The sequence below is a fragment of the Phalangium opilio genome, unplaced genomic scaffold (genome assembly GCF_054372755.1).
Source record: "Phalangium opilio isolate 3A_F unplaced genomic scaffold, DU_Popi_V2 ptg000217l_1, whole genome shotgun sequence".
In the NCBI taxonomy this organism is placed as follows: Eukaryota; Metazoa; Arthropoda; class Arachnida; order Opiliones; family Phalangiidae; genus Phalangium; species Phalangium opilio.
In genome coordinates, this window is record NW_028324218.1 from 14,155,140 (window position 1) to 14,172,143 (window position 17,004).

At 35.9% G+C, this 17,004-nt stretch overlaps 40 non-coding genes across 40 annotated transcripts; all 40 read left to right on the forward strand.

Moving 5' to 3' along the window:
• Nucleotides 1–1,035: 1,035 nt before the first annotated feature.
• On the forward strand, nucleotides 1,036–1,108 carry TRNAT-UGU (transfer RNA threonine (anticodon UGU)). Its single transcript has one exon. It is a non-coding gene; the product is annotated as a tRNA-Thr (tRNA).
• Nucleotides 1,109–2,131: 1,023 nt separating this feature from the next.
• TRNAT-UGU (transfer RNA threonine (anticodon UGU)) lies at nucleotides 2,132–2,204 on the forward strand. The gene has a single exon. It is a non-coding gene; the product is annotated as a tRNA-Thr (tRNA).
• Nucleotides 2,205–2,813: 609 nt separating this feature from the next.
• TRNAT-AGU (transfer RNA threonine (anticodon AGU)) lies at nucleotides 2,814–2,886 on the forward strand. The gene has a single exon. It is a non-coding gene; the product is annotated as a tRNA-Thr (tRNA).
• Nucleotides 2,887–3,464: 578 nt separating this feature from the next.
• TRNAT-AGU (transfer RNA threonine (anticodon AGU)) lies at nucleotides 3,465–3,537 on the forward strand. The gene has a single exon. It is a non-coding gene; the product is annotated as a tRNA-Thr (tRNA).
• A 578-nt stretch (nucleotides 3,538–4,115) lies between these two features.
• Nucleotides 4,116–4,188, forward strand: TRNAT-AGU (transfer RNA threonine (anticodon AGU)). The gene has a single exon. It is a non-coding gene; the product is annotated as a tRNA-Thr (tRNA).
• Nucleotides 4,189–4,320: 132 nt separating this feature from the next.
• On the forward strand, nucleotides 4,321–4,393 carry TRNAT-AGU (transfer RNA threonine (anticodon AGU)). Its single transcript has one exon. It is a non-coding gene; the product is annotated as a tRNA-Thr (tRNA).
• Nucleotides 4,394–5,588: 1,195 nt separating this feature from the next.
• On the forward strand, nucleotides 5,589–5,661 carry TRNAT-AGU (transfer RNA threonine (anticodon AGU)). The gene has a single exon. It is a non-coding gene; the product is annotated as a tRNA-Thr (tRNA).
• A 336-nt stretch (nucleotides 5,662–5,997) lies between these two features.
• TRNAT-AGU (transfer RNA threonine (anticodon AGU)) lies at nucleotides 5,998–6,070 on the forward strand. The gene has a single exon. It is a non-coding gene; the product is annotated as a tRNA-Thr (tRNA).
• Nucleotides 6,071–6,615: 545 nt separating this feature from the next.
• On the forward strand, nucleotides 6,616–6,688 carry TRNAT-UGU (transfer RNA threonine (anticodon UGU)). Its single transcript has one exon. It is a non-coding gene; the product is annotated as a tRNA-Thr (tRNA).
• A 166-nt stretch (nucleotides 6,689–6,854) lies between these two features.
• On the forward strand, nucleotides 6,855–6,927 carry TRNAT-AGU (transfer RNA threonine (anticodon AGU)). The gene has a single exon. It is a non-coding gene; the product is annotated as a tRNA-Thr (tRNA).
• Nucleotides 6,928–7,504: 577 nt separating this feature from the next.
• On the forward strand, nucleotides 7,505–7,577 carry TRNAT-AGU (transfer RNA threonine (anticodon AGU)). Its single transcript has one exon. It is a non-coding gene; the product is annotated as a tRNA-Thr (tRNA).
• A 133-nt stretch (nucleotides 7,578–7,710) lies between these two features.
• On the forward strand, nucleotides 7,711–7,783 carry TRNAT-UGU (transfer RNA threonine (anticodon UGU)). The gene has a single exon. It is a non-coding gene; the product is annotated as a tRNA-Thr (tRNA).
• A 166-nt stretch (nucleotides 7,784–7,949) lies between these two features.
• TRNAT-UGU (transfer RNA threonine (anticodon UGU)) lies at nucleotides 7,950–8,022 on the forward strand. The gene has a single exon. It is a non-coding gene; the product is annotated as a tRNA-Thr (tRNA).
• A 131-nt stretch (nucleotides 8,023–8,153) lies between these two features.
• On the forward strand, nucleotides 8,154–8,226 carry TRNAT-AGU (transfer RNA threonine (anticodon AGU)). Its single transcript has one exon. It is a non-coding gene; the product is annotated as a tRNA-Thr (tRNA).
• Nucleotides 8,227–8,359: 133 nt separating this feature from the next.
• TRNAT-AGU (transfer RNA threonine (anticodon AGU)) lies at nucleotides 8,360–8,432 on the forward strand. The gene has a single exon. It is a non-coding gene; the product is annotated as a tRNA-Thr (tRNA).
• A 340-nt stretch (nucleotides 8,433–8,772) lies between these two features.
• Nucleotides 8,773–8,845, forward strand: TRNAT-UGU (transfer RNA threonine (anticodon UGU)). Its single transcript has one exon. It is a non-coding gene; the product is annotated as a tRNA-Thr (tRNA).
• A 166-nt stretch (nucleotides 8,846–9,011) lies between these two features.
• TRNAT-UGU (transfer RNA threonine (anticodon UGU)) lies at nucleotides 9,012–9,084 on the forward strand. Its single transcript has one exon. It is a non-coding gene; the product is annotated as a tRNA-Thr (tRNA).
• Nucleotides 9,085–9,249: 165 nt separating this feature from the next.
• TRNAT-UGU (transfer RNA threonine (anticodon UGU)) lies at nucleotides 9,250–9,322 on the forward strand. The gene has a single exon. It is a non-coding gene; the product is annotated as a tRNA-Thr (tRNA).
• Nucleotides 9,323–9,660: 338 nt separating this feature from the next.
• TRNAT-UGU (transfer RNA threonine (anticodon UGU)) lies at nucleotides 9,661–9,733 on the forward strand. Its single transcript has one exon. It is a non-coding gene; the product is annotated as a tRNA-Thr (tRNA).
• A 133-nt stretch (nucleotides 9,734–9,866) lies between these two features.
• Nucleotides 9,867–9,939, forward strand: TRNAT-UGU (transfer RNA threonine (anticodon UGU)). Its single transcript has one exon. It is a non-coding gene; the product is annotated as a tRNA-Thr (tRNA).
• Nucleotides 9,940–10,071: 132 nt separating this feature from the next.
• TRNAT-AGU (transfer RNA threonine (anticodon AGU)) lies at nucleotides 10,072–10,144 on the forward strand. Its single transcript has one exon. It is a non-coding gene; the product is annotated as a tRNA-Thr (tRNA).
• Nucleotides 10,145–10,688: 544 nt separating this feature from the next.
• Nucleotides 10,689–10,761, forward strand: TRNAT-AGU (transfer RNA threonine (anticodon AGU)). The gene has a single exon. It is a non-coding gene; the product is annotated as a tRNA-Thr (tRNA).
• A 133-nt stretch (nucleotides 10,762–10,894) lies between these two features.
• Nucleotides 10,895–10,967, forward strand: TRNAT-UGU (transfer RNA threonine (anticodon UGU)). Its single transcript has one exon. It is a non-coding gene; the product is annotated as a tRNA-Thr (tRNA).
• A 339-nt stretch (nucleotides 10,968–11,306) lies between these two features.
• TRNAT-AGU (transfer RNA threonine (anticodon AGU)) lies at nucleotides 11,307–11,379 on the forward strand. Its single transcript has one exon. It is a non-coding gene; the product is annotated as a tRNA-Thr (tRNA).
• A 133-nt stretch (nucleotides 11,380–11,512) lies between these two features.
• Nucleotides 11,513–11,598, forward strand: TRNAT-AGU (transfer RNA threonine (anticodon AGU)). The gene is given in 2 exon segments: nucleotides 11,513–11,549; nucleotides 11,563–11,598. It is a non-coding gene; the product is annotated as a tRNA-Thr (tRNA).
• A 133-nt stretch (nucleotides 11,599–11,731) lies between these two features.
• On the forward strand, nucleotides 11,732–11,804 carry TRNAT-UGU (transfer RNA threonine (anticodon UGU)). Its single transcript has one exon. It is a non-coding gene; the product is annotated as a tRNA-Thr (tRNA).
• Nucleotides 11,805–12,144: 340 nt separating this feature from the next.
• Nucleotides 12,145–12,217, forward strand: TRNAT-UGU (transfer RNA threonine (anticodon UGU)). Its single transcript has one exon. It is a non-coding gene; the product is annotated as a tRNA-Thr (tRNA).
• Nucleotides 12,218–12,349: 132 nt separating this feature from the next.
• On the forward strand, nucleotides 12,350–12,422 carry TRNAT-AGU (transfer RNA threonine (anticodon AGU)). The gene has a single exon. It is a non-coding gene; the product is annotated as a tRNA-Thr (tRNA).
• Nucleotides 12,423–12,966: 544 nt separating this feature from the next.
• On the forward strand, nucleotides 12,967–13,039 carry TRNAT-AGU (transfer RNA threonine (anticodon AGU)). Its single transcript has one exon. It is a non-coding gene; the product is annotated as a tRNA-Thr (tRNA).
• A 339-nt stretch (nucleotides 13,040–13,378) lies between these two features.
• TRNAT-AGU (transfer RNA threonine (anticodon AGU)) lies at nucleotides 13,379–13,464 on the forward strand. The gene is given in 2 exon segments: nucleotides 13,379–13,415; nucleotides 13,429–13,464. It is a non-coding gene; the product is annotated as a tRNA-Thr (tRNA).
• Nucleotides 13,465–13,597: 133 nt separating this feature from the next.
• Nucleotides 13,598–13,670, forward strand: TRNAT-UGU (transfer RNA threonine (anticodon UGU)). Its single transcript has one exon. It is a non-coding gene; the product is annotated as a tRNA-Thr (tRNA).
• Nucleotides 13,671–14,010: 340 nt separating this feature from the next.
• TRNAT-UGU (transfer RNA threonine (anticodon UGU)) lies at nucleotides 14,011–14,083 on the forward strand. Its single transcript has one exon. It is a non-coding gene; the product is annotated as a tRNA-Thr (tRNA).
• A 132-nt stretch (nucleotides 14,084–14,215) lies between these two features.
• Nucleotides 14,216–14,288, forward strand: TRNAT-AGU (transfer RNA threonine (anticodon AGU)). The gene has a single exon. It is a non-coding gene; the product is annotated as a tRNA-Thr (tRNA).
• Nucleotides 14,289–14,832: 544 nt separating this feature from the next.
• On the forward strand, nucleotides 14,833–14,905 carry TRNAT-AGU (transfer RNA threonine (anticodon AGU)). Its single transcript has one exon. It is a non-coding gene; the product is annotated as a tRNA-Thr (tRNA).
• A 133-nt stretch (nucleotides 14,906–15,038) lies between these two features.
• Nucleotides 15,039–15,111, forward strand: TRNAT-UGU (transfer RNA threonine (anticodon UGU)). The gene has a single exon. It is a non-coding gene; the product is annotated as a tRNA-Thr (tRNA).
• A 339-nt stretch (nucleotides 15,112–15,450) lies between these two features.
• Nucleotides 15,451–15,523, forward strand: TRNAT-AGU (transfer RNA threonine (anticodon AGU)). The gene has a single exon. It is a non-coding gene; the product is annotated as a tRNA-Thr (tRNA).
• A 133-nt stretch (nucleotides 15,524–15,656) lies between these two features.
• Nucleotides 15,657–15,729, forward strand: TRNAT-AGU (transfer RNA threonine (anticodon AGU)). The gene has a single exon. It is a non-coding gene; the product is annotated as a tRNA-Thr (tRNA).
• Nucleotides 15,730–15,862: 133 nt separating this feature from the next.
• TRNAT-UGU (transfer RNA threonine (anticodon UGU)) lies at nucleotides 15,863–15,935 on the forward strand. Its single transcript has one exon. It is a non-coding gene; the product is annotated as a tRNA-Thr (tRNA).
• Nucleotides 15,936–16,067: 132 nt separating this feature from the next.
• TRNAT-AGU (transfer RNA threonine (anticodon AGU)) lies at nucleotides 16,068–16,140 on the forward strand. Its single transcript has one exon. It is a non-coding gene; the product is annotated as a tRNA-Thr (tRNA).
• A 544-nt stretch (nucleotides 16,141–16,684) lies between these two features.
• On the forward strand, nucleotides 16,685–16,757 carry TRNAT-AGU (transfer RNA threonine (anticodon AGU)). The gene has a single exon. It is a non-coding gene; the product is annotated as a tRNA-Thr (tRNA).
• Nucleotides 16,758–17,004: the final 247 nt, after the last annotated feature.

Consider the following 17,004-nt stretch of genomic DNA (forward strand, 5'->3'; position numbering starts at 1 on the left):
GTGCTTTCTAGTTCTTGCAAGGACCGATAAGGGGGCGCTATTATCAGTCCGTGTGTGACACAAAATCGGCAATGTGTAATTTACCGCCTTTGTGGGGACCACCTTAAAAACTAATTTTAAGCAATTAAAATCAAAAAATAATTAATTTGAGCATATGTTTTTTTTGGGTTTAATGGGGACCGGGGTGTGCGTCCCCATAAGTGACTATGGTCCCCACAGGATTGGTGTGTTTTCTCGTCGCGGTCCTCATAAGTATAGTAATGCAAACGCACACACACACAGACACACACGATCGTTACAGAACCTCTCCGTGACATACGTCACTCGGAGAGGTAAAAATAATAGGGCAAAAGTTTCGATGAGATAATTTAGTTAATTTACTGAAATATTCAGAATTCTTATCGCTTCAAAGCAAGGGCTCCTTGGCTTTGTGGTTAAAGCGCCTGTCTAGTAAATAGGAGATCATGAGTTCGATTCTCGTCGGAGCCTTGCTGTTATGTTACTATCATCTAGATTTCGTAGCTATTAAATATTGAAAAATTAAAACAATAGGGTAAAAATTCCGATGAGTTAATTTAGTTAAATTACTGGAATATTCAGCATTCATGTCGCTTCAAAGCAAGGGCTTCGTGGCTTAGTGGTTAAAGCACATGTCTAGTAAACAGGAGATCATGAGTTCGATTCTCGTCGGAGCCTCGCTGTTTTGTTACTTGAACTAGATTTCGTAGCTATATAATTTTGAAAAATTAAAATAATAGGGCAAAAGTTCCGATGAGATAATTTAGTTAATTTACTGAAATATTCTGCATTCATATCGCTTCAAAGCAAGGGGTCCGTGGCTTAGTGGTTAAAGCACATGTCTAGTAAACAGGAGATCGTGAGTTCGATTCTCGTCGGAGCCTCGCTGTTATGTTACTTGAACTAGATTTCGTAGCTATATAATTTTGAAAAATTAAAATAATAGGGCAAAAGTTCCGATGAGATAATTTAGTTAATTTACTGAAATATTCTGCATTCATATCGCTTCAAAGCCAGGGCTCCGTGGCTTAGTGGTTAAAGCGCCTGTCTTGTACACAGGAGATCATGAGTTCGATTCTCGTCGGAGCCTCGCTGTTATATTACTTGAACTAGAGTTCGTAGCTAATAAATTTTAAAAATTAAAAATAATAGTTGATTTGGATATGCATATATGCAAACAATAGTGTAAAAGTTCCGATGAGATAATTAAGTTAATTTACTGAAATATTCAGAATTCATATCGCTTCAAAGCAAGGGCTCCGTGGCTTAGTGGTTAAAGCGGCTGTCTAGTAAACTGGAGATCATGAGTTCGATTCTCGTCGGAGCCTCGCTGTTATATTACTTGAACTAGATTTCGTAGCTATTAAATTTTGAAAAATTAAAAATAATATTTGATTTAGATATGCATATATGCAAACAATAGTGTAAAAGTTCCGATGAGATAATTAAGTTAATTTACTGAAATATTCAGAATTCTTATCGCTTCAAAGCAAGGGCTCCTTGGCTTTGTGGTTAAAGCGCCTGTCTAGTAAATAGGAGATCATGAGTTCGATTCTCGTCGGAGCCTTGCTGTTATGTTACTATCATCTAGATTTCGTAGCTATTAAATATTGAAAAATTAAAACAATAGGGTAAAAATTCCGATGAGTTAATTTAGTTAAATTACTGGAATATTCAGCATTCATGTCGCTTCAAAGCAAGGGCTTCGTGGCTTAGTGGTTAAAGCACATGTCTAGTAAACAGGAGATCATGAGTTCGATTCTCGTCGGAGCCTCGCTGTTTTGTTACTTGAACTAGATTTCGTAGCTATATAATTTTGAAAAATTAAAATAATAGGGCAAAAGTTCCGATGAGATAATTTAGTTAATTTACTGAAATATTCTGCATTCATATCGCTTCAAAGCAAGGGGTCCGTGGCTTAGTGGTTAAAGCACATGTCTAGTAAACAGGAGATCGTGAGTTCGATTCTCGTCGGAGCCTCGCTGTTATGTTACTTGAACTAGATTTCGTAGCTATATAATTTTGAAAAATTAAAATAATAGGGCAAAAGTTCCGATGAGATAATTTAGTTAATTTACTGAAATATTCTGCATTCATATCGCTTCAAAGCCAGGGCTCCGTGGCTTAGTGGTTAAAGCGCCTGTCTTGTACACAGGAGATCATGAGTTCGATTCTCGTCGGAGCCTCGCTGTTATATTACTTGAACTAGAGTTCGTAGCTAATAAATTTTAAAAATTAAAAATAATAGTTGATTTGGATATGCATATATGCAAACAATAGTGTAAAAGTTCCGATGAGATAATTAAGTTAATTTACTGAAATATTCAGAATTCATATCGCTTCAAAGCAAGGGCTCCGTGGCTTAGTGGTTAAAGCGGCTGTCTAGTAAACTGGAGATCATGAGTTCGATTCTCGTCGGAGCCTCGCTGTTATATTACTTGAACTAGATTTCGTAGCTATTAAATTTTGAAAAATTAAAAATAATATTTGATTTAGATATGCATATATGCAAACAATAGTGTAAAAGGTACCATGAGATAATTTAGTTAATTTACTGAAATATTCAGCATTCATATCGCTTCAAAGCAAGGGCTCCGTGGCTTAGTGGTTAAAGCGCCTTTCTAGTAAACAGGAGATCATGAGTTCGATTCTCGTCGGAGCCTTGCTGTTATGTTACTTGATCTAGATTTCGTAGCTATTAAATTTTGAAAAATTGAAACAATAGGGTAAAATTTCGATGAGTTAATTTAGTTAAATTACTGGAATATTCAGCATTCATGTCGCTTCAAAGCAAGGGCTCCGTGGCTTAGTGGTTAAAGCGCCTGTCTAGTAAGCAGGAGATCATGAGTTCGATTCTCGTCGGAGCTTTGGTGTTATGTTACTTGATCTAGTTTTCGTAGCTATATAATTTTGAAAAATTAAAATAATAGGGCAAAAGTTCCGATGAGATAATTTAGTTAATTTAATGAAATATTCTGCATTCATATCGCTTCAATGCAAGGGCTCCGTGGCTTAGTGGTTAAAGCGCCTTTCTAGTAAACAGGAGATCATGAGTTCGATTCTCGTCGGAGCTTTGGTGTTATGTTACTTGATCTAGTTTTCGTAGCTATATAATTTTGAAAAATTAAAATAATAGGGCAAAAGTTCCGATGAGATAATTTAGTTAATTTACTGAAATATTCTGCATTCATATCGCTTCAAAGCAAGGGCTCCGTGGTTTAGTGGTTAAAGATCCTGTCTTGTAAACAGTAGATCATGTGTTCGATTCTCGTCGGAGCCTTGCTGTTATGTTACTTGAACTAGATTTCGAAGCTATTAAATTTTGAAAAATTAAAAATAATATTTGATTTAGATATGCATATATGCAAACAATAGTGTAAAAGTTACCATGAGATAATTTAGTTAATTTACTGAAATATTCAGCATTCATATCGCTTCAAGGCAAGGGCTCCGTGGCTTAGTGGTTAAAGCGCCTGTCTAGTAAACAGGAGATCATGAGTTCGATTCTCGTCGGAGCCTCGCTGTTAAGTTACTTGAACTAGATTTCGTAGCTATATAATTTTGATAAATTAAAATAATAGGGCAAAAGTTCCGATGAGATAATTTAGTTAATTTACTGAAATATTCTGCATTCATATCGCTTCAAAGCAAGGGCTCCGTGGTTTAGTGGTTAAAGCACATGTCTAGTAAACAGGAGATCATGAGTTCGATTCTCGTCGGAGCCTCGCTGTTATGTTACTTGAACTAGATTTCGTAGCTATATAATTTTGAAAAATTAAAATAATAGGGCAAAAGTTCCGATGAGATAATTTAGTTAATTTACTGAAATATTCTGCATTCATATCGCTTCAAAGCAAGGGCTCCGTGGTTTAGTGGTTAAAGATCCTGTCTTGTAAACAGTAGATCATGTGTTCGATTCTCGTCGGAGCCTTGCTGTTATGTTACTTGAACTAGATTTCGAAGCTATTAAATTTTGAAAAATTAAAAATAATATTTGATTTAGATATGCATATATGCAAACAATAGTGTAAAAGTTACCATGAGATAATTTAGTTAATTTACTGAAATATTCAGCATTCATATCGCTTCAAGGCAAGGGCTCCGTGGCTTAGTGGTTAAAGCGCCTGTCTAGTAAACAGGAGATCATGAGTTCGATTCTCGTCGGAGCCTTGCTGTTATGTTACTTGATCTAGATTTCGTAGCTATTAAATTTTAAAAATTAAAACAATAGGGTAAAAATTCCAATGAGTTAATTTAGTTAAATTACTGGAATATTCAGCATTCATGTCGCTTCAAAGCAAGGGCTCCGTGGCTTAGTGGTTAAAGCGCCTGTCTAGTAAACAGGAGATCATGAGTTCGATTCTCGTCGGAGCCTCGCTGTTAAGTTACTTGAACTAGATTTCGTAGCTATATAATTTTGATAAATTAAAATAATAGGGCAAAAGTTCCGATGAGATAATTTAGTTAATTTACTGAAATATTCTGCATTCATATCGCTTCAAAGCTAGGGCTCCGTGGTTTAGTGGTTAAAGATCCTGTCTAGTAAACAGGAGATCATGAGTTCGATTTTCGTCGGAGCCTCGCTGTTATGTTACTTGAACAAGATTTCGTAGCTATATAATTTTGAAAAATTAAAATAATAGAGCAAAAGTTCCGATGAGATAATTTAGTTAATTTACTGAAATATTCTGCATTCATATCGCTTCAAAGCAAGGGCTCATGGCTTTGTGGTTAAAGCACATGTCTAGTAAAAAGGAGATCATGAGTTCGATTTTCGTCGGAGCCTCGCTGTTATGTTACTTGAACTAGATTTCGTAGCTATATAATTTTGAAAAATTAAAATAATAGGGCAAAAGTTCCGTTGAGATAATTTAGTTAATTTACTGAAATATTCAGAATTCATATCGCTTCAAAGCAAGGGCTCCGTGGCTTAGTGGTTAAAGCGCTTGTCTAGTAAACAGGAGATCATGAGTTCGATTGTCGTCGGAGCCTTGCGGTTATGTTACTTGATCTAGATTTCGTAGCTATTAAATTTTGAAAAATTAAAACAATAGGGTAAAAATTCCGATGAGCTAATTTAGTTAAATTACTGGAATATTCAGCATTCATGTCGCTTCAAAGCAAGGGCTCCGTGGCTTAGTGGTTAAAGTACCTGTCTAGTAAACAGGAGATCATAAGTTCGATTCTCGTCGGAGCCTCGCTGTTATGTTACTTGAACTAGATTTCGTAGCTATATAATTTTGAAAAATTAAAATAATAGGGCAAAAGTTCCGATGAGATAATTTAGTTAATTTACTGAAATATTCTGCATTCATATCGCTACAAAGCAAGGGCTCCGTGGTTTAGTGGTTAAAGATCCTGTCTTGTAAACAGGAGGTCATGTGTTCGATTCTCGTCGGAGCCTTGCTGTTATGCTACTTGAACTAGATTTCGAAGCTATTAAATTTTGAAAAACTAAAAATAATATTTGATTTAGATATGCATATATGCAAACAATTGTGTAAAAGTTACCATGAGATAATTTAGTTAATTTACTGAAATATTCAGCATTCATATCGCTTCAAAGCAAGGGCTCCGTGGCTTAGTGGTTAAAGCGCCTGTCTAGTAAACAGGAGATCATGAGTTCGATTCTCGTCGGAGCCTTGCTGTTATGTTACTTGATCTAGATTTCGTAGCTGTTAAATTTTGAAAAATAAAACAATAGGGTAAAATTCTGATGAGTTAATTTAGTTAATTTACTGGAATATTCAGCATTCATGTCGCTTGAAAGCAAGGGCTCCGTGGATTAGTGGTTAAAGAGCTTGTCTAGTAAACAGGAGATCATGAGTTCGATTCTCGTCGGAGCCTTGCTGTTATGTTACTTGATCTAGATTTCGTAGCTATTAAATTTTAAAAATTAAAACAATAGGGTAAAAATTCCGATGAGTTAATTTAGTTAAATTACTGGAATATTCAGCATTCATGTCGCTTCAAAGCAAGGGCTCCGTGGCTTAGTGGTTAAAGCGCCTGTCTAGTAAACAGGAGATCATGAGTTCGATTCTCGTCAGAGCCTCGCTGTTAAGTTACTTGAACTAGATTTCGTAGCTATATAATTTTGATAAATTAAAATAATAGGGCAAAAGTTCCGATGAGATAATTTAGTTAATTTACTGAAATATTCTAGATTCATATCGCTTCAAAGCAAGGGCTCCGTGGTTTAGTGGTTAAAGCACATGTCTAGTAATCAGGAGATCATGAGTTCGATTCTCGTCGGAGCCTTGCTGTTATGTTACTTGAACTAGATTTCGTAGCTATATAATTTTGAAAAATTTAAATATTAGGGCAAAAGTTCCGTTGAGATAATTTACTTAATTTACTGAAATATTCAGAATTCATATCGCTTCAAAGCAAGGGCTCCGTGGCTTAGTGGTTAAAGCGCTTGTCTAGTAAACAGGAGATCATGAGTTCGATTGTCGTCGGAGCCTCGCTGTTATGTTACTTGATCTAGTTTTCGTAGCTATATAATTTTGAAAAATTAAAATAATAGGGCAAAAGTTCTGATGATATAATTTAGTTAATTTACTGAAATATTCTGCATTCATATCGCTTCAAAGCCAGGGCTCCGTGGCTTAGTGGTTAAAGCGCCTGTCTTGTAAACAGGAGATCATGAGTTCGATTCTCGTCGGAGCCTCGCTGTTATGTTACTTGAACTAGATTTCGGAGCTATTAAATTTTGAAAAATTAAAAATAATATTTGATTTAGACATGCATATATGCAAACAATAGTGTAACAGTTACCATGAGATAATTTAGTTAATTTACTGAAATATTCAGCATTCATATCGCTTCAAAGCAAGGGCTTCGTGGCTTAGTGGTTAAAGCGCCTGTCTAGTAAACAGGAGATCATGAGTTCGATTCTCGTCGGAGCCTTGCTGTTATGTTACTTGATCTAGATTTCGTAGCTATTAAATTTTAAAAATTAAAACAATAGGGTAAAAATTCCGATGAGTTAATTTAGTTAAATTACTGGAATATTCAGCATTCATGTCGCTTCAAAGCAAGGGCTCCGTGGCTTAGTGGTTAAAGCGCCTTTCTAGTAAACAGGAGATCATGAGTTCGATTCTCGTCGGAGCCTCGCTGTTAAGTTACTTGAACTAGATTTCGTAGCTATATAATTTTGAAAAATTAAAATAATAGGGCAAAAGTTCCGATGAGATAATTTAGTTAATTTACTGAAATATTCTGCATTCATATCGCTTCAAAGCAAGGGCTCCGTGGTTTAGTGGTTAAAGATCCTGTCTTTTAAACTGGAGATCTTGTGTTCGATTCTCGTCGGAGCCTTGCTGTTATATTACTTGAACTAGATTTCGAAGCTATTAAGTTTTGAAAAATTAAAAATAATATTTGATTTAGATATGCATATATGCAAACAATAGTGTAAAAGTTACCATGAGATAATTTAGTTAATTTACTGAAATATTCAGAATTCATATCGCTTCAAAGCAAGGGCTCCGTGGCTTAGTGGTTAAAGCGCCTGTCTAGTAAACAGGAGATCATGAGTTCGATTCTCGTCGGAGCCTCGCTGTTATGTTACTTGAACTAGATTTCGTAGCTAAATAATTTTGAAAAATTAAAACAATAGGGCAAAAGTTCCGATGAGATAATTTAGTTAATTTACTGAAATATTCAGAATTCATATCGCTTCAAAGCAAGGGCTCCGTGGCTTAGTGGTTAAAGCGCCTGTCTTGTAAACAGGAGAGCATGAGTTCGATTCTCGTCGGAGCCTCGCTATTATATTACTTGAACTAGATTTCGAAGCTATTTAATTTTGAAAAATTAAAAATAATAGTTGATTTAGATATGCATATATGCAAACAATAGTGTAAAAGTTCCGATGTGATAATTTAGTTAATTTACTGAAATATTCTGCATTCATATCGCTTCAAAGCCAGGGCTCCGTGGCTTAGTGGTTAAAGCGCCTGTCTTGTAAACAGGAGATCATGAGTTCGATTCTCGTCGGAGCCTTGCTGTTATGTTACTTGATCTAGATGTCGTAGCTAATAAATTTTAAAATTAAAAGAATAGGGTAAAAATTCCGATGAGTTAATTTAGTTAAATTACTGGAATATTCAGCATTCATGTCGCTTCAAAGCAAGGGCTCCGTGGCTTAGTGGTTAAAGCGCCTGTCTAGTAAACAGGAGATCATGAGTTCGATTCTCGTCGGAGCCTCGCTGTTAAGTTACTTGAACTAGATTTCGTAGCTATATAATTTTGATAAATGAAAATAATAGGGCAAAAGTTCCGATGAGATAATTTAGTTAATTTACTGAAATATTCTGCATTCATATCGCTTCAAAGCAAGGGCTCCGTGGCTTAGTGGTTAAAGCGCCTGTCTAGTAAACAGGAGATCATGAGTTCGATTCTCGTCGGAGCCTCGCTGTTATGTTACTTGAAGTAGATTTCGTAGCTATATAATTTTGATAAATTAAAATAATAGGGCAAAAGTTCCGATGAGATAATTTAGTTAATTTACTGAAATATTCAGAATTCATATCGCTTCAAAGCAAGGGCTCCGTGGCTTAGTGGTTAAAGCGCCTGTCTAGTAAAAACGGAGATCATGAGTTCGATTCTCGTCGTAGCCTCGCTGTTATGTTACTTGAACTAGATTTCGTAGCTATATAATTTTGAAAAATTAAAATAAGAGGGCAAAAGTTCCGATGAGATAATTTAGTTAATTTACTGGAATATTCAGCATTCATGTCGCTTCAAAGCAAGGGCTCCGTGGCTTAGTGGTTAAAGCGCCTGTCTTGTAAACAGGAGATCATGAGTTCGATTCTCGTCGGAGCCTCGCTGTTATATTACTTGAACTAGATTTCGAAGCTATTTAATTTTGAAAAATTAAAAATAATAGTTGATTTAGATATGCATATATGCAAACAATAGTGTAAAAGTTCCGATGTGATAATTTAGTTAATTTACTGAAATATTCTGCATTCATATCGCTTCAAAGCCAGGGCTCCGTGGCTTAGTGGTTAAAGCGCCTGTCTTGTAAACAGGAGATCATGAGTTCGATTCTCGTCGGAGCCTCGCTATTATATTACTTGAACTAGATTTCGTAGCTATTAAATTTTAAATATTAAAAATAATAGTTGATTTAGATATGCATATATGCAAACAATAGTGTAAAAGTTCCGATGAGATAATTTAGTTAATTTACTGAAATATTCAGAATTCATATCGCTTCAAAGCAAGGGCTCCGTGGCTTTGTGGTTAAAGCGCCTGTCTTGTAAACAGGAGATCATGAGTTCGATTCTCGTCGGAGCCTTGCTGTTATGTTACTTGATCTAGATTTCGTAGCTAATAAATTTTAAAAATAAAAACAATAGGGTAAAAATTCCGATGAGTGAATTTAGTTAAATTACTGGAATATTCAGCATTCATGTCGCTTCAAAGAGAGGGCTCCGTGGCTTAGTGGTTAAAGCACATGTCTAGTAAACAGGAGATCATGAGTTCGATTCTCGTCGGAGCCTCGCTGTTATGTTACTTGAACTAGATTTCGTAGCTATATAATTTTGAAAAATTAAAATAATAGGGCAAAAGTTCCGATGAGATAATTTAGTTAATTTACTGAAATATTCTGCATTCATTTCGCTTCAAAGCAAGGGCTCCGTGGCTTAGTGGTTAAAGCGCCTGTCTTGTAAACAGGAGATCATGAGTTCGATTCTCGTCGGAGCCTTGCTGTTATGTTACTTGAACTACATTTCGTAGCTATATAATTTTGATAAATTAAAATAATAGGGCAAAAGTTCCGATGAGATAATTTAGTTAATTTACTGAAATATTCTGCATTCATATCGCTTCAAAGCCAGGGCTTCGTGGCTTAATGGTTAAAGCGCCTGTCTTGTAAACAGGAGATCATGAGTTCGATTCTCGTCGGAGCCTTGCTGTTATGTTACTTGATCTAGATTTCGTAGCTAATAAATTTTAAAAATTAAAAGAATAGGGTAAAAATTCCGATGAGTTAATTTAGTTAAATTACTGTAATATTCAGCATTCATGTCGCTTCAAAGCAAGGGCTCCGTGGCTTAGTGGTTAAAGCGCCTGTCTAGTAAACAGGAGATCATGAGTTCGATTCTCGTCGGAGCCTCGCTGTTAAGTTACTTGAACTAGATTTCGTAGCTATATAATTTTGATAAATTAAAATAATATGGCAAAAGTTCCGATGAGATAATTTAGTTAATTTACTGAAATATTCAGAATTCATATCGCTTCAAAGCAAGGGCTCCGTGGTTTAGTGGTTAAAGATCCTGTCTTGTAAACTGGAGAGCTTGTGTTCGATTCTCGTCGGAGCCTTGCTGTTATATTACTTGAACTAGATTTCGAAGCTATTAAATTTTGAAAAAATAAAACAATAGGGTAAAAATTCCGATGAGTTTATTTAGTTAAATTACTGGAATATTCAGCATTCATGTCGCTTCAAAGAAAGGGCTCCGTGGCTTAGTGGTTAAAGCGCTTACTAGTAAACAGGAGATCATGAGTTCGATTCTCGTCGGAGCCTCGCTGTTAAGTTCCTTCAACTAGATTTCGTTGCTATATAATTTTGATAAATTAAAATAATAGGGCAAAAGTTCCGATGAGATAATTTAGTTAATTTACTGAAATATTCAGAATTCATATCGCTTCAAAGCAAGGGCTCCGTGGCTTAGTGGTTAAAGCGCCTGTCTAGTAAACAGGAGATCATGAGTTCGATTCTCGTCGGAGCCTCGCTGTTATGTTACTTGAAGTAGATTTCGTAGCTATATAATTTTGATAAATTAAAATAATAGGGCAAAAGTTCCGATGAGATAATTTAGTTAATTTACTGAAATATTCTGCATTCATATCGCTTCAATGCAGGGGCTCCCTGGCTTAGTGGTTAAAGCGCCTGTCTTGTAAACAGGAGATCATGAGTTCGATTCTCGTCGGAGCCTTGCTGTTATGTTACTTGATCTAGATTTCGTAGCTATTAAATTTTGAAAAATTAAAACAATAGGGTAAAAATTCCGATGAGTTAATTTAGTTAAATTACTGGAATATTCAGCATTCATGTCGCTTCAAAGCAAGGGCTCCGTGGCTTAGTGGTTAAAGCACATGACTAGTAAACTGGAGATCATGAGTTCGATTCTCGTCGGAGCCTTGCTGTTATGTTACTTGAACTAGATTTCGTAGCTATATAATTTTGAAAAATTAAAATAATAGGGCAAAAGTTCCGATGAGATAATTTAGTTAATTTACTGAAATATTCTGCATTCATATCGCTTCAAACCAAGGGCTCCGTGGCTTAGTGGTTAAAGCGCCTGTCTAGTAAACAGGAGATCATGAGTTCGATTCTCGTCGGAGCCTTGCTGTTATGTTACTCGATCTAGATTTCGTAGCTATTAAATTTTGAAAAATTAAAACAATAGGGTAAAAATTCCGATGAGTTAATTTAGTTAAATTACTGGAATATTCAGCATTCATGTCGCTTCAAAGAAAGGGCTCCGTGGCTTAGTGGTTAAAGCGCCTGTCTAGTGAACCTGTCTAGTAAACAGGAGATCATGAGTTCGATTCTCGTCGGAGCCTCGCTGTTAAGTTACTTGAACTAGATTTCGTTGCTATATAATTTTGATAAATTAAAATAATAGGGCAAAAGTTCCGATGAGATAATTTGGTTAATTTACTGAAATATTCAGAATTCATATCGCTTCAAAGCAAGGGCTCCGTGGCTTAGTGGTTAAAGCGCCTGTCTTGTAAACAGGAGATCATGAGTTCGATTCTCGTCGGAGCCTTGCTGTTATGTTACTATGATCTAGATTTCGTAGCTGTTAAATTTTGAAAAATTTAAACAATAGGCTAAAAATTCCGATGAGTTAATTTAGTTAAATTATTGGAATATTCAGCATCCATGTCGCTTCAAAGCAAGGGCTAAGTGGCTTAGTGGTTAAAGCGCCTGTCTAGTAAACAGGAGATCATGAGTTCGATTCTCGTCGGAGCCTCGCTGTTATGTTGCTTGAACTAGATTTCGTAGCTATATAATTTTGAAAAATTAAAATAATAGGGCAAAAGTTCCGATGAGATAATTTAGTTAATTTACTGAAATATTCTGCATTCATATCGCTTCAAAGCCAGGGCTTCGTGGCTTAATGGTTAAAGCGCCTGTCTTGTAAACAGGAGATCATGAGTTCGATTCTCGTCGGAGCCTTGCTGTTATGTTACTTGATCTAGATTTCGTAGCTAATAAATTTTAAAAATTAAAAGAATAGGGTAAAAATTCCGATGAGTTAATTTAGTTAAATTACTGTAATATTCAGCATTCATGTCGCTTCAAAGCAAGGGCTCCGTGGCTTAGTGGTTAAAGCGCCTGTCTAGTAAACAGGAGATCATGAGTTCGATTCTCGTCGGAGCCTCGCTGTTAAGTTACTTGAACTAGATTTCGTAGCTATATAATTTTGATAAATTAAAATAATATGGCAAAAGTTCCGATGAGATAATTTAGTTAATTTACTGAAATATTCAGAATTCATATCGCTTCAAAGCAAGGGCTCCGTGGTTTAGTGGTTAAAGATCCTGTCTTGTAAACTGGAGAGCTTGTGTTCGATTCTCGTCGGAGCCTTGCTGTTATATTACTTGAACTAGATTTCGAAGCTATTAAATTTTGAAAAAATAAAACAATAGGGTAAAAATTCCGATGAGTTTATTTAGTTAAATTACTGGAATATTCAGCATTCATGTCGCTTCAAAGAAAGGGCTCCGTGGCTTAGTGGTTAAAGCGCTTACTAGTAAACAGGAGATCATGAGTTCGATTCTCGTCGGAGCCTCGCTGTTAAGTTCCTTCAACTAGATTTCGTTGCTATATAATTTTGATAAATTAAAATAATAGGGCAAAAGTTCCGATGAGATAATTTAGTTAATTTACTGAAATATTCAGAATTCATATCGCTTCAAAGCAAGGGCTCCGTGGCTTAGTGGTTAAAGCGCCTGTCTAGTAAACAGGAGATCATGAGTTCGATTCTCGTCGGAGCCTCGCTGTTATGTTACTTGAAGTAGATTTCGTAGCTATATAATTTTGATAAATTAAAATAATAGGGCAAAAGTTCCGATGAGATAATTTAGTTAATTTACTGAAATATTCTGCATTCATATCGCTTCAATGCAGGGGCTCCCTGGCTTAGTGGTTAAAGCGCCTGTCTAGTAAACAGGAGATCATGAGTTCGATTCTCGTCGGAGCCTTGCTGTTATGTTACTCGATCTAGATTTCGTAGCTATTAAATTTTGAAAAATTAAAACAATAGGGTAAAAATTCCGATGAGTTAATTTAGTTAAATTACTGGAATATTCAGCATTCATGTCGCTTCAAAGAAAGGGCTCCGTGGCTTAGTGGTTAAAGCGCCTGTCTAGTGAACCTGTCTAGTAAACAGGAGATCATGAGTTCGATTCTCGTCGGAGCCTCGCTGTTAAGTTACTTGAACTAGATTTCGTTGCTATATAATTTTGATAAATTAAAATAATAGGGCAAAAGTTCCGATGAGATAATTTGGTTAATTTACTGAAATATTCAGAATTCATATCGCTTCAAAGCAAGGGCTCCGTGGCTTAGTGGTTAAAGCGCCTGTCTTGTAAACAGGAGATCATGAGTTCGATTCTCGTCGGAGCCTTGCTGTTATGTTACTATGATCTAGATTTCGTAGCTGTTAAATTTTGAAAAATTTAAACAATAGGCTAAAAATTCCGATGAGTTAATTTAGTTAAATTATTGGAATATTCAGCATCCATGTCGCTTCAAAGCAAGGGCTAAGTGGCTTAGTGGTTAAAGCGCCTGTCTAGTAAACAGGAGATCATGAGTTCGATTCTCGTCGGAGCCTCGCTGTTATGTTGCTTGAACTAGATTTCGTAGCTATATAATTTTGAAAAATTAAAATAATAGGGCAAAAGTTCCGATGAGATAATTTAGTTAATTTACTGAAATATTCTGCATTCATATCGCTTCAAAGCCAGGGCTTCGTGGCTTAATGGTTAAAGCGCCTGTCTTGTAAACAGGAGATCATGAGTTCGATTCTCGTCGGAGCCTTGCTGTTATGTTACTTGATCTAGATTTCGTAGCTAATAAATTTTAAAAATTAAAAGAATAGGGTAAAAATTCCGATGAGTTAATTTAGTTAAATTACTGTAATATTCAGCATTCATGTCGCTTCAAAGCAAGGGCTCCGTGGCTTAGTGGTTAAAGCGCCTGTCTAGTAAACAGGAGATCATGAGTTCGATTCTCGTCGGAGCCTCGCTGTTAAGTTACTTGAACTAGATTTCGTAGCTATATAATTTTGATAAATTAAAATAATATGGCAAAAGTTCCGATGAGATAATTTAGTTAATTTACTGAAATATTCAGAATTCATATCGCTTCAAAGCAAGGGCTCCGTGGTTTAGTGGTTAAAGATCCTGTCTTGTAAACTGGAGAGCTTGTGTTCGATTCTCGTCGGAGCCTTGCTGTTATATTACTTGAACTAGATTTCGAAGCTATTAAATTTTGAAAAAATAAAACAATAGGGTAAAAATTCCGATGAGTTTATTTAGTTAAATTACTGGAATATTCAGCATTCATGTCGCTTCAAAGAAAGGGCTCCGTGGCTTAGTGGTTAAAGCGCTTACTAGTAAACAGGAGATCATGAGTTCGATTCTCGTCGGAGCCTCGCTGTTAAGTTCCTTCAACTAGATTTCGTTGCTATATAATTTTGATAAATTAAAATAATAGGGCAAAAGTTCCGATGAGATAATTTAGTTAATTTACTGAAATATTCAGAATTCATATCGCTTCAAAGCAAGGGCTCCGTGGCTTAGTGGTTAAAGCGCCTGTCTAGTAAACAGGAGATCATGAGTTCGATTCTCGTCGGAGCCTCGCTGTTATGTTACTTGAAGTAGATTTCGTAGCTATATAATTTTGATAAATTAAAATAATAGGGCAAAAGTTCCGATGAGATAATTTAGTTAATTTACTGAAATATTCTGCATTCATATCGCTTCAATGCAGGGGCTCCCTGGCTTAGTGGTTAAAGCGCCTGTCTTGTAAACAGGAGATCATGAGTTCGATTCTCGTCGGAGCCTTGCTGTTATGTTACTTGATCTAGATTTCGTAGCTATTAAATTTTGAAAAATTAAAACAATAGGGTAAAAATTCCGATGAGTTAATTTAGTTAAATTACTGGAATATTCAGCATTCATGTCGCTTCAAAGCAAGGGCTCCGTGGCTTAGTGGTTAAAGCACATGACTAGTAAACTGGAGATCATGAGTTCGATTCTCGTCGGAGCCTTGCTGTTATGTTACTTGAACTAGATTTCGTAGCTATATAATTTTGAAAAATTAAAATAATAGGGCAAAAGTTCCGATGAGATAATTTAGTTAATTTACTGAAATATTCTGCATTCATATCGCTTCAAACCAAGGGCTCCGTGGCTTAGTGGTTAAAGCGCCTGTCTAGTAAACAGGAGATCATGAGTTCGATTCTCGTCGGAGCCTTGCTGTTGTGTTACTTGATCTAGATTTCGTAGCTATTAAATTTTGAAAAATTAAAACAATAAGGTAAAAATTCCGATGAGTTAATTTAGTTAAATTACTGGAATATTCAGCATTCATGTCGCTTCAAAGAAAGGGCTCCGTGGCTTAGTGGTTAAAGCGCCTGTCTAGTAAACAGGAGATCATGAGTTCGATTCTCGTCGGAGCCTCGCTGTTATGTTACTTGAACTAGATTTCGTAGCTATATAATTTTGAAAAATTAAAATAATAGGGCAAAAGTTCCGATGAGATAATTTAGTTAATTTACTGAAATATTCTGCATTCATATCGCTTCAAAGCCAGGGCTCCGTGGCTTAGTGGTTAAAGCGCCTGTCTTGTAAACAGGAGATCATGAGTTCGATTCTCGTCGGAGCCTTGCTGTTATGTTACTTGATCTAGATTTCGTAGCTAATAAATTTTAAAAATTAAAAGAATAGGGTAAAAATTCCGATGAGTTAATTTAGTTAAATTACTGGAATATTCAGCATTCATGTCGCTTCAAAGCAAGGGCTCCGTGGCTTAGTGGTTAAAGCGCCTGTCTAGTAAACAGGAGATCATGAGTTCGATTCTCGTCGGAGCCTCGCTGTTAAGTTACTTGAACTAGATTTCGTAGCTATATAATTTTGATAAATTAAAATAATAGGGCAAAAGTTCCGATGAGATAATTTAGTTAATTTACTGAAATATTCAGAATTCATAACGGTTCAAAGCAAGGGCTCCGTGGTTTAGTGGTTAAAGATCCTGTCTTGTAAACTGGAGAGCTTGTGTTCGATTCTCGTCGGAGCCTTGCTGTTATATTACTTGAACTAGATTTCGAAGCTATTAAATTTTGAAAAAATAAAACAATAGGGTAAAAATTCCGATGAGTTTATTTAGTTAAATTACTGGAATATTCAGCATTCATGTCGCTTCAAAGAAAGGGCTCCGTGGCTTAGTGGTTAAAGCGCTTTCTAGTAAACAGGAGATCATGAGTTCGATTCTCGTCGGAGCCTCGCTGTTAAGTTCCTTCAACTAGATTTCGTTGCTATATAATTTTGATAAATTAAAATAATAGGGCAAAAGTTCCGATGAGATAATTTAGTTAATTTACTGAAATATTCAGAATTCATATCGCTTCAAAGCAAGGGCTCCGTGGCTTAGTGGTTAAAGCGCCTGTCTAGTAAACAGGAGATCATGAGTTCGATTCTCGTCGGAGCCTCGCTGTTATGTTACTTGAACTAGATTTCGTAGCTATATAATTTTGAAAAATTAAAATAATAGGGCAAAAGTTCCGATGAGATAATTTAGTTAATTTACTGAAATATTCTGCATTCATATCGCTTCAAAGAAAGGGCTCCGTGGCTTAGTGGTTTAATCGCCAGTCTTGTAAACAGGAGATCATGAGTTCGATTCTCGTCGGAGCCTCGCTGTTATATTACTTGAACTAGATTTCGAAGCTATTAAAT